Raw genomic sequence first — 14,952 nt, forward strand, 5'->3', positions numbered from 1 at the left:
TTGTGAATGCTGTTGTTTTTCCAGCTGTTGGGACAGATCATGGATGCGGCTGCTTCTATTTGTTGCGCTTTTCTTGTGGCATTTTTTTTTTGTGTACATTGATCCTGATCTGGTGGTTGATGATATTTGAATTTATGTGTTTTGGCTTTTCTTTTGCCCTTTTTCAGACTTTAGTCGATTGTGTGTACTGTTGGTCAGGCACTCTTAAGTTTATTGGACGCAGAGGCGGGCTGCTGCAAGGCCTTATGGACTGGATTTGGGTTTTTTGGCAGCCAATGTGCAGTGGAATGGTATACGTGGCCTTTGGTGGGTCAGATTTTTTCTGGAGGTCATCACCATGAGCAGGTCTGGTGAAGCTGCCTCAACACATATCCTTGATTAAGTCCAACAATATGGGCCTATTTCCTTTCCTTTTTGAAAAAGTGTTTTTTGTGAGGTCGGATGTGGTCACTTGACAGTTGTGGTGTGGTGCATGTAACCTGGCTGCTATTGAGCGGGCCGGAAAAGTATTGAATGTGCGAATCTCACAATATGTAAGGAGTCGTGGTGGTATAGTGGTCCGTCACAGAATAGTGGAGGGTGACTGTCACGGAGCGAAGGTATATGTCTTCCTCCGGAAGGTCTTTTGAATCAACACGGACGCAAGAGGTCGGGAGACAACAGCAATTTATTGTAATCCACAAAGTTAGTAGCCGGTGGCGGTCACATCAACCGTAATAACAATAAGTCCACAGAAGTCACAATCCAATGATAGCTTTGGTTCCTTGGTCCTGTAACTAAATCCTGGCTCTCTACAGAGCTGTGCACAGGCCGGCTAACTCATACTAACTCCAGCTACAACTATATACTAAGACTGTTACACCTATATCTGTGGGTGGGAAGGGCTGAGTCACAGATCCTTCCCCCCTCACCTATACCAAGGAGAGCAGACTCCCTGTCTACTATGGACAATGCACCATCCAACATCTTCTTGGAGACACTGATCAGATTATCTCCACCCATTGTCCTCACTGGTCCTCACTAGTTAGAGGTATTTGCATACAATGTGCTAACACACTAGACCCTAATCAGCCAACTACACATTGATGTATACAACAGGTTAGAGAATACATTCCACATGAAATATATATTACACATTGCCTATAGTATAGACTCTAACCATCCCGTGACAACCCCTCCCCCTCTCAAAACATGTGCATGACACAATTGGCCTACACAGGTAAATTGGGGAATGCACATCAGTCTCTATAGCTCATATGTCCTCCTGCCGGGATAACCCATCTGCGTTCTGGTGTTGGTTCCCTCGGCGGTACTGAATGGTAAAGTTGTAGGTTTGAAGGGCTGGCATCTGGCAGAAAATCCGGTCGATCCATGTTGGCGTCTCTCTGAGCTTGGCTTCGGGTCACTGCTCCCACAAAGTGGCACTGTATATTTCCAACATCGTTGCCTAACAGAACATCGGCCGGCAGCCCGCTCATCACACCAATTGTGCATCGTTTTGGTCCATAACCATAGTCGAGTTCCACGGTAGCTTTAGGAATACATCTTTGAGTACCCCCTGCCAACTTGATAGAAATGCCAGGGCCCTCCTCTAGGGCCTCGGGTCGCACAACTCGGGGGTCCGCTACCGTTAGGAAAGCTCCCGAGTCCCGGAATCCAACAACTGTTCGGCCATCCAGTAGGACCTCCTGCAAGTGCTTCCTCTGAAGGTTTGCGGGATGTGTGGCGGAAGGCTGAATCCCATAGACCCCTGGAGGTGGAACAGATGGGTCATTCATGGAGTCATCTGGAAATGGGGCCAAACTTTCTGTCCTAGGGGTGGTTCCCAGGTAGTGAATAGGCCGGGATGCCACGGTGGCCCGTGCCCCCATGTTAGCAGGGCAACTAGCTTGCAAATGTCCAGGCCTCCCGCACCCAAAACATCTGCGCGCTAGCATTCTTCCAGTGGGTCGTTGTCTAGGTACAGGGTTGTTCATAGCTGGAGGCCGATGGGCTGGGGCAGGGGTAGAGGGGGAATTGTAATCCTGAGGCCGGACACGAAAGGTGGGTGGCTGGCTGAAGGGTGTCTGGCGGACTGTGGTAGTTTTCCGCTCCTCTGCAAACAACCTCTTCCACTGCGGCTTGATGGTCAGGCCCTCATCTGCAAGAGAAGCAGCTTGCTCAACTGTGGCTGGGTTCCGTTCCAGCACCCACTCACAGATCTCAGCGGGGCACTGGGAAAAGAACTGTTCCTTAAGTATGACTTGGAGGATCTTATCGACTGTGACAGCCTCCTCTCCTTCTAGCCAGCGCTTGCATGCTTGCTTCAACTTGTGGGCGAACATGTGGAAGGAGCTTCCCCCATTGTAAGACAAAAAGCGGAACTGAACTCGGTAGGTCTCTGGAGTGACTGCATAATACTTCTGCACCGCTCTTTTAATGGCCTCATAGTCCCACTGATCACTAGGGTCCATGGCTCTGAGAGCTTCCGCAGCCCCATCTCGTAGGTGCCCCACCAGATACCGGACCCAATCCTTCTCTGGGACTTCCATCAGGCGGCACTGGTGTTCGAAGTCCTGAAAATATCCATCAACATCCCCAGCCGCTTCATCAAAGGTCTTGAAGTGTTTATGGGAGACATATGGTGGTTCTCTCACTGTTGGGCTGGGGGTCGACGTTTGATTATAATTCCGCGCAGTTATCTCAGCCATTCGCATTTCATGCGCCATTCTTTCCTTTTCATACGCCATTCTCTGTTCCTCCTTCTCCGTTTCCTGAGCCCTCTGTAATGCTCTACTCCTTTGCTCTGCAGTTGCTCCTAGCCCCAGCACTGCCAATTCCTCCTCATACAAAACAACCCATCTGCTCTTTTGGGTCTGTACCTGCCACTCTCGTATCTCTCCAGTCTCCTGGGGGCAGCCCTCCTCATGGTCGCTTTGCAGGGTCATCTCCTCCAGTGCCTCGATCAGTTGCTCTTTCGTTCTTCCCTGGTAACTCAGGTTTAGTTCCCGGGCCCTTACTTGTAGACTTGCCATAGTCCAGTTCCTGTATTCTGAGGTTGTGGCTCCATTAATCGCTGGGCTGCTGTAGTCCATCTCGCTGTCCTCTGTTGATCCCACCGCTGCCAACCAGTTGTCACGGAGCAAAGGTATATGTCTTCCTCCGGAAGGTCTTTTGAATCAACACGGACGCAAGAGGTCAGGAGACAACAGCAATTTATTGTAATCCACAAAGTTAGTAGCCGGTGGCGGTCACATCAACCGTAATAACAATAAGTCCACAGAAGTCACAATCCAATGATAGCTTTGGTTCCTTGGTCCTGTAACTAAATCCTGGCTCTCTACAGAGCTGTGCACAGGCCGGCTAACTCATACTAACTCCAGCTACAACTATATACTAAGACTGTTACACCTATATCTGTGGGTGGGAAGGGCTGAGTCACAGATCCTTCCCCCCTCACCTATACCAAGGAGAGCAGACTCCCTGTCTACTATGGACAATGCACCATCCAACATCTTCTTGGAGACACTGATCAGATTATCTCCACCCATTGTCCTCACTGGTCCTCACTAGTTAGAGGTATTTGCATACAATGTGCTAACACACTAGACCCTAATCAGCCAACTACACATTGATGTATACAACAGGTTAGAGAATACATTCCACATGAAATATATATTACACATTGCCTATAGTATAGACTCTAACCATCCCGTGACAGTGACAATCATGATGTCTTAGGGGCAGACAGGTTCATTTGAACGCCATTGGTCAGGATATCTTTCTGTCTGGCTTAAAAGACAGAAGTAAGGAGACTCTTGTTTTTGGGTGGAGGTCATGGCACCTTTGCAATCTTTTGAGAGTGCACAGCTGAGGGGAGCAGCCTTTTTTAATAGTTAAGCATGCCCACTACATTACTGCGCAGGGAATACCATTTGCGGCTGCCTCGTGGTTAATTCCATGGTGCTGTACATAATTAAATTAATCCTATGGTGCTGTACATAATTATATTAATTCCATGGTGCTGTACATTTGAGGATTTACATACAGTACACAAAATATATAAAACAAGTACAATTCTGCTACTGACCAATTGGTACAGTGGGACAGAGGGACCTTCCCAGTAGGGAAGAGGCAAGAGGCTGTTCAGATGGTGATAGTAGTGTTATTGGAAGTTGTAGGCCTTCCTGAATAGGTGAGTTTTCAAGGTTTTCTTGAAGCTTGTGATTGTGGGGGGACAGTCTTATATGTCATGGTAGTGAGTTCCAGAGTATGGTGGATGCACGGGAAAAGACTTGGAGACTAGGTCAGAGATGTGTGGAGAGGACAGGTTGTGGGTGGCTTTGTATGTCAGCATTAAAATTTTAAACTATATGGGTGATGGGTAGCCAGTGAAGGGATTAGCAGAGAGGACACCTCTTAAACATACCTGACCCACTCAAATTAAAATGGCCCACACATAGTATTATTATTATTATTGTTTATTTATATAGCACCATTAGGCTGCGTTCACACGGGGATTGCACGTGTCATATTCTGTTGTGGCTGCCGCAACGGGATGCCGGTGCACTGCACAGCATCCTGTCGCGGCATTCTGCTCTGGATTAGGCCCAAATGAATGGGCCTTGTCCGGAGGGTGCTGGCGCGAGGCGGACACCGCGGCTGAATCAGCCGCGGAATCCACCTAAAGAAAGTGCAGCTCGTTTCTTTTTTTCATGTTGCCACTAGCGCAAAACAGAGTGCTAGCGGTCTACATAGACCACCATTGTGAAGGGATGGATTATGACGTGGATTCCGCGCCAAAATCCGCCCCCTCTTGCCCCGTGTGAATGGGGCCATAATTCCAGCCCCCATTGGACAAACCATTGCCAGATTTGGTACCATCTTTATGCTGATACCCAATTATACATATCTTCCCGTGACATCACCCCTGCACTAATACAGAACACCAGTGACTGTCTTTCTGCTGTCTCTAATATCATGTCCTCGCTCTATCTGAAACTAAATCTCTCTAAGACTGAACTACTGCTGTTTCCACCATCTAATAGATCTGTCCCTGATATATCCATTGTAGTCTCAGGCCTTACTATAACTCCTAGGCAGTATGCCTGCTGCCTCGGGGTCATGTTTGACGCAGACCTTTCCTTCACCCCTCATATTGAATCATTCACACGTTCATGTCACCTCCACCTCAAAAACATCTCTAGAATACGCCCTTTCCTTACCAGAGATACACTAAAGGCACTTATTGTCTCTCTGATTCATTCTCGCCTTGACTACTGTAACTCCTTAATAATCGGTCTTCCCCTCACTAAACTCTCCCCTCTACAATCTATTCTGAATGCAGCGGCCAGGCTCATCTATCAGGCTAGACGCTACAGCGATGCCTCGGGTCTGTGCCAGTCGTTACATTGGCTGCCTATTCATCATAGAATAAAATATAAAGTTATCACTCTCATCCATAAGGCTCTCCATAATGCCGCACCTCCCTACATCTCTTCCCTCATCTCTGTCTACCACCCAACCCGTGTTCTCCGTTCGCTCAATGACCTAACACATCCTCTATTATCAGAACCTCCCACGCTCGTATACAAGACTTCTCCCGAGTTGCACCACTTCTCTGGAATGCTCTACCCCGGACAATCAGATTAACTCCTAATTTCTACAGTTTCAAACGCAAACTATAGACGCATCTTTTCAGACAGGTCTATCACAATTTCTAATGTAAACCCTTCCGTACTATAATTAGAATCCCCAAAATTTAACCTTCCTCTGTCCCCGCTCCCACATTACCCCACATGATATGATGTCTTTTCAGGCTAACTTTATAGGTCCAAGCCCCATCCAAATGTTAAAGGACACCACTAGTGACGGCTCATAAATTTGTATGTTTATGTAATGACAGTAACCTCTATTACAAAAGTGTCTGACCTCTGCATAAGCAATGCCGCCCCTGCTACCTCTTGTGTCACCCCCTCTACCACATAGATTATAAGCTCTTGCGAGCAGGGCCCTCAGTCCCATTGTGTGAAATGACTTTCTTTGTAATGCATCTTTTTGTCTGTATTTGAACCCTACAAATTGTACAGCGCTGCGGAATATGTTGGCGCTATATAAATAAAATGTATTATTGCATGGTGCTTTACATTTGGAGGTTTACATACAGTACACAAAATGTACAAACAGATATATTACTAACAATGACCGACTGGCACAGTAGGATAGAGGGCCCTGTATGTAAGGGCTTACAATCTATGAGGGAAGAGGGATAGCGACAGAAGGTGAGAAGGTGAGTCTATCATTAATGTCAGTGGTTTTGTGATAAAGACATGCCTGAATAGCCTTTAACAAGGTTATTCTACTACTACCTTCTCTTTCTAGATTCTCCCCGTGTTCCGTTGTAATTCTGGTTAATAACTTTATGCAAATGAGCCCAAGGAGCACCTTGGGCGTTCTCCAGGGCCTTTGAGCACCCCCCTGTGTCATACCTTTCATTCCGCCCCTCCAGTACTTGTGCTCCATCTGCCCTTCTCCTCCCGCATACTGTGCCACCCTCTTTCCTACAATCTCGCTCTGGCAGTTCAAATCTCAGGTACAGTCCTATGAAAAAGTTTGGGCACCCCTATTAATCTTAATCATTTTTAGTTCTAAATATTTTGGTATTTGCAACAGCCATTTCAGTTTGATATATCTAATAACTGATGGACACAGTAATATTTCAGGATTGAAATGAGGTTTATTGTACTAACAGAAAATGTGCAATATGCATTAAACCAAAATTTGACCGGTGCAAAAGTATGGGCACCTCAACAGAAAAGTGACATTAATATTTAGTAGATCCTCCTTTTGCAAAGATAACAGCCTCTAGTCGCTTCCTGTAGCTTTTAATCAGTTCCTGGATCCTGGATAAAGGTATTTTGGACAAACAATTCAAGTTCAGTTAAGTTAGATGGTCGCCGAGCATGGACAGCCCGCTTCAAATCATCCCACAGATGTTCAATGATATTCAGGTCTGGGGACTGGGATGGCCATTCCAGAACATTGTAATTGTTCCTCTGCATGAATGCCTGAGGATTTGGAGCGGTGTTTTGGATCATTGTCTTGCTGAAATATCCATCCCCGGCGTAACTTCAACTTCGTCACTGATTCTTGAACATTATTCTCAAGAATCTGCTGATACTGAGTGGAATCCATGCGACCCTCAACTTTAACAAGATTCCCGTTGCCGGCATTGGCTACACAGCCCCAAAGCATGATGGAACCTCCACCAAATTTTACAGTGGGTAGCATGTGTTTTTCTTGGAATGCTGTTTCTTTTTGGACGCCATGCATAACGCCTTTTTTTTATAACCAAACAACTCAATCTTTGTTTCCAAAATGAAGTTGGCTTCTCCAAATGTGCTTTTGCATACCTCAGGCAACTCTATTTGTGGCGTACGTGCAGAAACGGCTTCTTTCTCATCACTCTCCCATACAGCTTCTCCTTGTGCAAAGTGCGCTGTATTGCTGACTGATGCACAGTGACACCATCTGCAGCAAGATGATGCTGCAGCTCTTTGGAGGTGGTCTGTGGATTGTCCTTGACTGTTCTCACCATTCTTCTTCTCTGCCTTTCTTATATTTTTCTTGGCCTGCCACCTCTGGGCTTAACAAGAACTGTCCCTGTGGTCTTCCATTTCCTTACTATGTTCCTCACAGTGGAAACTGACAGGTTAAATCTCTGAGACAACGTTTTGTATCCTTCCCCTGAACAACTATGTTGAACAATCTTTGTTTTCAGATCATTTGAGAGCGGGCTGTCCATGTTCGGCGACCATCAAACTTAACTGAACTTGAATTGTTTTGTAGAAAGAAATGGTCCAAAATACCTTCATCCAGGATCCAGGAACTGATTAAAAGCTACAGGAAGCGACTAGAGGCTGTTATCTTTGCAAAAGGAGGATCTACTAAATATTAATGTCACTTTTCTGTTGAGGTGCCCATACTTTTGCACCGGCTAAATTTTGGTTTAATGCATATTGCGCATTTTCTGTTAGTACAATAAACCTCATTTCAATCCTGAAATATTACTGTGTCCATCAGTTATTAGATATATCAAACTGAAATGGCTGCTGCAAACACCAAAATATTTAGAACTAAAAATGATTAAGATTAATAGGGGTGCCCAAACTTTTTCATAGGACTGTATATTGCTCAGTATGCCCGAGATTTGAACTGCATGTCCGACGGTCATTTTGGAAGCGATTGATTTCTGTTATTTTTTCCAAAGGGTGTGCAACCAAATATTGAGGTTGTCAGTAATATTGTCTGGACCATTTTTGTATTTTTGCGTGAAATTGTATAGTTTTTGACTTTTTTTTTCTCTTCTTTTTTGTGTTGTTACAATGTCTTCATCCAACCTCATCTACTATGTAACTATGTAGTACTATGTAATACACACAAGGTAAATAAACAAATATAGATAGATAGATAGATAGATAGATAGATAGATAGATAGATAGATAGATATAACAAAACATGTGTAATTGCAATAATTCTCTGGGAGAAATAATTCATTTTCTGGAAAAATTTGAGGGACAACAACACTTATGTACATGAATGCATCTGATTGATACCACAGATAAATAGGGGTCCGGCAACCCTTACAGACTGACCAAAAATCAGTTGTTTATGAAGTATCTGATATACATGCCATAAATTCTGGGCCGTGCATCTGCACTGAATTCTATGCCAGCTTGCAGCTGGTGTATATTTCAGGGATCATTTATGCCAGTAAGCTGGTGTAAATGATAATAAATCTGGTTCTGCCCCCTTCAGGTGTTCTTCCACTATAGGGGACATGGCGTTCCGCACGCTTTCTCAGTCTCTCTGGTGATGTTATGTACCTGAGGTATAAGCGGAGTGCTGTGATTGGGTCTTAATGTTTACATGAGCCCACTGAGCATTATAATGCTCGACGTGCCCATGTCACCATGGTGGTCCACTCACAGGCATCAGTTGTGACCCCGGGTGCATGACATCTCCAGGAAAGCTCCGAACGCCACCAGGAGATCCAAAATAGGTGATGGAAGGTAAAGAGACTTCAGAGTATAATAATTTACCGCAATGTACACTCACCGGCCACTTTATTAGGTACACCTGTCCAACTGCTCGTTAACACTTAATTTCTAATCAGCCAATCACATGGCGGCAACTCAGTGCATTTAGGCATGTAGACATGGTCAAGACAATCTCCTGCAGTTCAAACCGAGCATCAGTATGGGGAAGAAAGGTGATTTGAGTGCCTTTGAACGTGGCATGGTAGTTGGTGCCAGAAGGGCTGGTCTGAGTATTTCAGAAACTGCTGATCTACTGGGATTTTCACGCACAACCATCTCTAGGGTTTACAGAGAATGGTCCGAAAAAGAAAAAACATCCAGTGAGCGGCAGTTCTGTGGGCGGAAATGCGTTGTTGATGCCAGAGGTCAGAGGAGAATGGCCAGACTGGTTCGAGCTGATAGAAAGGCAACAGTGACTCAAATAGCCACCCGTTACAACCAAGGTAGCCAGAAGAGCATCTCTGAACGCACAGTACGTCGAACTTTGAGGCAGATGGGCTACAGCAGCAGAAGACCACACCGGGTGCCACTCCTTTCAGCTAAGAACAGGAAACTGAGGCTACAATTTGCACAAGCTCATCGAAATTGGACAATTGAAGATTGGAAAAACGTTGCCTGGTCTGATGAGTCTCGATTTCTGCTGCGACATTCGGATGGTAGGGTCAGAATTTGGCGTCAACAACATGAAAGCATGGATCCATCCTGCCTTGTATCAACGGTTCAGGCTGGTGGTAGTGGTGTCATGGTGTGGGGAATATTTTCTTGGCACTCTTTGGGCCCCTTGGTACCAATTGAGCATCGTTGCAACGCCAAAGCCTACCTGAGTATTGTTGCTGACCATGTCCATCCCTTTATGACCACAATGTACCCAACATCTGATGGCTACTTTCAGCAGGATAATGCGCCATGTCATAAAGCTGGAATCATCTCAGACTGGTTTCTTGAACATGACAATGAGTTCACTGTACTCCAATGGCCTCCACAGTCACCAGATCTCAATCCAATAGGGCATCTTTGGGATGTGGTGGAACGGGAGATTCGCATCATGGATGTGCAGCCGACAAATCTGCGGCAAGTGTGTGATGCCATCATGTCAATATGGACCAAAATCTCTGAGGAATGCTTCCAGCACCTTGTTGAATCTATGCCACGAAGAATTGAGGCAATTCTGAAGGCAAAAGGGGGTCCAACCCGTTACTAGCATGGTGTACCTAATAAAGTGGCCGGTGAGTGTATGTTGCAATGGCCATTTTCGTTCATCCGAAATGAATCGCCAACTACGCAGTTTTGTTGAAAACGGAATAATTTGGGATATTCGCTTTTGAGATATATATCGGCGCTTTTAATAGTGACCTGCAGAGTTCCCAACACCGATTTACACTCAGTTACAGATACAAGGAGTACATGAAACAATAGACAATGCAGGCAGGTTATACTTCCCAGAAGCAGGGCTCCATATAAAGGGGTAGGATCCGGCCCTCCCCCAGAAGTCACTTTAGAAGTCAGCAGAAAGAGCCAGGGCTGCAGCCTGCTGGTGACATCACAGTGACGGCTGTGCTAGCAGCTGCTATAGTGTAGGAGGGCAGACTGCTGGCTTTTCTTATCTTCCAGGGCTGCACCAGTCTTCTCTCTGCCACATCTCTCCCTGAGATCAACCCTGTAACCACCTTAACCAAGTAAGTCCTAATCTAATGCTTTGTTCTTGCACTTACACAATGGGCACACAGTTGGCACACAGCCTGGGCTTTAAGGGCATTCACACAACCTTCCCCATGTCTCCACCAGCACACACTGCTATGCAGCCGCCTTCCACTACAGCTATAATAGGAAACTTTTTGTGGTTTTCAGTTTTCTCCTGAACTAATAAATGCCCTGCAGTACGTATTACCATACAAGGGGGGCAGAAAGTTTTAACATAGCACAATATAACATATAACTGATGTTGCTTTATAGTTTGTCTGTTCTACATATGGAGACGTGGTAAAGCTGTTAGATGTAGCAGTGCTGAGATTGTGTTTCGGTCTATCTCATCCCGAGTCGGTGTTATACACTATTATATATAATAATCTTCATCTTGATAAATACCCAAAGATACTAAAATGACAAACTCGTCCCTGCTACATCTGTATGTTTAAGGATACAACTAGTTGTGGTAAAAATTCTGCTTGTTTTTGGATAATCTTTACTTACAATTGAATGACTAGTAGTGATATACTGAACAACTGGCAGCGCTGTATGCCAAGATAGGCACAATAATGCATCATCCATGGTACAGGAGGCTGGGTGTGTCCCCTGCTGCATACACTATACTTTCCATTGATACAATACCCAAGGACTGGGAAAAACTAAAAATCTTACAGAAGTGAAATGATAACGGTCGTAGGCAGATACAATGTGTGTATATATATATTTTTATATATATATATATATATATATATATATATATATATATCTTATTGTTCTAGAAACTAAATATACTTTTCATAATGTTTAATAACTTTGCGATGCTTAAATAGCCAAAGAAGAAAAAAAGTTGTGGGTCCCAGTCCAATCCTAGCAACATGCCATCACTTTTTAAGTGGAAGACCCCTTTAAATCGTAGGCAGTAATCCCTTTGGACAGGCCCACTGCACCATTTTATGCCATGTTACTCGCTATGACTTGCCATAATGCCTCCCAACTTGTCATTTGGCACAGCTCACAATAAGGTGACAAGTAATACAGTTGTATGTAAAAACATATATATATATATTTTTTACTTTTACATAAACTGTAATATTTGTATCAAGACACAAAAGAGTTAAATAACACATTCGGCTCTGCTACATCCTTAGAGCTAAATACTGCAGAACTAAAGAGATTCAGTAAATAATCTTATGATGTGAGATGTCTGCAGACACCAGTCATGTGAGGCTTATCTGCAGTACATCGCGCCAGCTTGACATGCCGCTTACATGGGCACATGGTAGGGTGTGGTCTTTCAGTCATGCTTTGCCAAACTGTAATAGTGAAACAGATACCTGCCAGTTCTATAAGGAAATGATGCGATATATTAGATTTTCTCATTGAGATTCAAAACTGAAGAACTGATAAAAGACATTAGATAGATAGAAAGATATAGATAGATAGATAGATAGATAGATAGATAGATAGATAGATAGATAGATAACTGTGTTATTTCATCCTACATGTTCTTGTTTTGTAATCATTCATGTTTTTTAATGAGCCTATATAACCATTTGTGAATAGAATGCAATGGTTACAGTAAAGACTGACACAGACATAGAATGTCAGGGTAAAGGGATTGTAAATCCGCATAACAATGCAGGCCTATGTATTACTCATTATCAGTGAGAAGTGTGCATTATAAGGCATTATAGGACCAGTTGCATAAAGCTACATGGACAATTTACCCTATAATGGGTTCACATAGTTTTTTTTTAATCTATGTTATCAGCCAGTTTGAAGTCTGATTTTTGGACAGGAAGTTTCCACTATTAGTCGTCTATCCGAAATGGACAGTAGGTAAAGGCTCTTGGATCCCTGTACAAAAGTTCAACCCACGCCACAAAAATGGATACCATACCATCCTTAGCCTACATGACTGCATCATCCATTGTTGTGTATGTCCGTGAAATACGGCATAGATGGCATCCGTGTTTGCTATGGATCCATACATATGAATGAATGAATGAATGAATGAATGAAATTAGTTTTCTGCCCCGAGTTCTCGGTCCCCCACTTAATCAGTGAACTGTCCATTTAAAAAAAAAAACATGTTGGGGGCAGCATGGTGGCTCAGTGGTTAGCACTGCTGCCTTGCAGCACTAGAGTCCTGGGTTGACTCCTGCCAAGGACAACATCTGCAAGGAGTTTGTATGTTCTCCCCGTGTTTGCATGGATTTCCTCCCGTACTCCTATATGGGACTCACAATCTACATAAAAAAACAAAGAAAAAAAAAAAAACCCACACATGTTGATAAAAAAATATGGGTTTGCACATGAGGCCTTAAAGGGGTTTGCCAGGATAAATACAAAACCTACTAGGGAGGGGTTGTTGGGTGGTGTAAAATAAAAAAGTAGTGATGCTCATCTCCAGGCACTGATTGTACTTTTCGAGGTAACCGCTGCAGCCAATCACTGGCCTCAACAGTCACATGTTGGGGACCAACAGTGACACCTCACGGCCATATTGTAAAGATCTTGTCATCTTGCAGCTTGTCTATGTTTTTCATGGTTCAGGCTCATGACCTTCGCTCTAGTGAGAGAAACAAAAAATTCTGAGGCTTGTTCTAGATCAGATCAGACCTTTCTATGGATTTAAATACTATCAGGCACCTAAGTGAGCTTGGTCATTTCTGTAAACCCGACCACTTCTGACAGCCTGAGTTTGGCCAGCAACTGGTATGGGATTAGCTGGGACGGGTTTTGGTGGGGTCAGTTTTGGAGATAGGTGCAGGTCCCATTGATGGCGTATTCTGTGGATAGGCCTTAAATGTCTATCGTGCTACAAACCCTTTATGTAACCAGTCTGAGCAGTTTTGTCTTTGCGGTTGAGGACACTATAAAAAGTTCACGATAACTGTCCTTAGGATAGGCTTTCAGTGTTGGATAGGTGGGCTTCTGACCCCTAGAATCTCCACAAGGGATCACTAGAGTGTCATGGCCTTCTTACTGTTTATGAAGAGGCCGTGGCACTTGTACTGCAGCTTAGTTGTATTTAAAGGGGTTTCCTACCAAAGCAAGTTTCCTCTAACCACTAAGATATCCAATAATCAGGTGAGCAATAGACTTTCGTCCCTTGGAGTGGTGGTCAAGTGCTGTGCTTTGGCTATTAAATGGACCATCCAACCACTGCTCCGTTCCAAACGGGGGAGGAAATTTCTGATCACTGGGGGTCTAAACAGTTGGACCCCCACCAATCTGTACGTTATCCCCTATCCTATGGATAGGCTGATAACTTGCTTTAGTGGGTAAACCCCCGTAAACGGTCAGACATCCCTGGTTATATATTAATAGCCTATACTAAAAATAGGCCATTAATGGGGTTTTCTCCAGAGCTTTGTATATCATATACTTAAGATATTGTAAAATTGCAGTTGTTGCAGTTTCCTGCACACCGTCCTCCTGAAAACCACCGCACGTAACCTCACCCAATGTCAAGACAGTGTGAGATATCTCATGTTCTGTCTAATAAGAATGTGATGGGAGAACCTAAAATGGATGCTGCATGCAGCTGTTTGCATGTTAACCTGGCAGCAAGTTCTCAATACTCCTGCAGCGCCACCACAGATGACATGAAGCATTGCAGGGTGCTCATCAGAAAATATTCTGTATTAATAATGGGGGTGTCCATTATTTATAACCTCTATCAATAGCCGGGGCAGCTACAATGATGGTCTCACACTCTGGATGATCCAGATCTAAAGGTCTGTTTATTTCAGTGGGTATTCTAAAGAACTGACAATCCCTTTAAGAGATTTTCTATGTATTTCATTATGCGAAATTTTTCAGTCATATGGCATTAAAGGGTTGTCCCATTATGGACACTTACCCCCTATCCACAGGGGTAACCAGTGCGCCATTCACTTCTATAGGGCTGCCATAATGGGACAACCCCTTTAATACTCCAAAAACAGTTTCCAATCTTGATGCCATGGCAACTGTCCACAGGTTAGATAATGAAAGCTGCACGGTGATTGGTTGCTGTGAGCAATAAGAACACATAAGGCCCAGTATTTAGAAAGAAAGAAATCTGGTGAACCTCCCCCCTTAAAACCACAAACGCCTCTGACCTCTGGGGAGTGAGACGCCTGTGTCTACAAGTAGTTTCCATGACTGGGACTATTCACTATTTATAATGTAAGAACACGGC

At 44.2% G+C, this 14,952-nt stretch overlaps 1 protein-coding gene across 2 annotated transcripts in view; it reads left to right on the top strand.

Annotated features, from left to right (window-relative positions):
* The first annotated feature begins 10,634 nt into the window (after positions 1–10,634).
* ANXA6 (annexin A6) overlaps positions 10,635–14,952 on the top strand; it is a 71,813-nt gene continuing 67,495 nt past the window's right edge. The window contains exon 1 of one of the 2 annotated variants that reach the window (XM_075274943.1): positions 10,635–10,753. The gene's annotated coding sequence lies outside the window, so the exon portion shown is untranslated. The remainder of the gene's footprint in view (positions 10,754–14,952) is intronic. The other variant, XM_075274941.1, reaches the window with a different exon arrangement.

Source organism: Leptodactylus fuscus, chromosome 5, assembly GCF_031893055.1.
Source record: "Leptodactylus fuscus isolate aLepFus1 chromosome 5, aLepFus1.hap2, whole genome shotgun sequence".
NCBI classification, from domain to species: Eukaryota; Metazoa; Chordata; class Amphibia; order Anura; family Leptodactylidae; genus Leptodactylus; species Leptodactylus fuscus.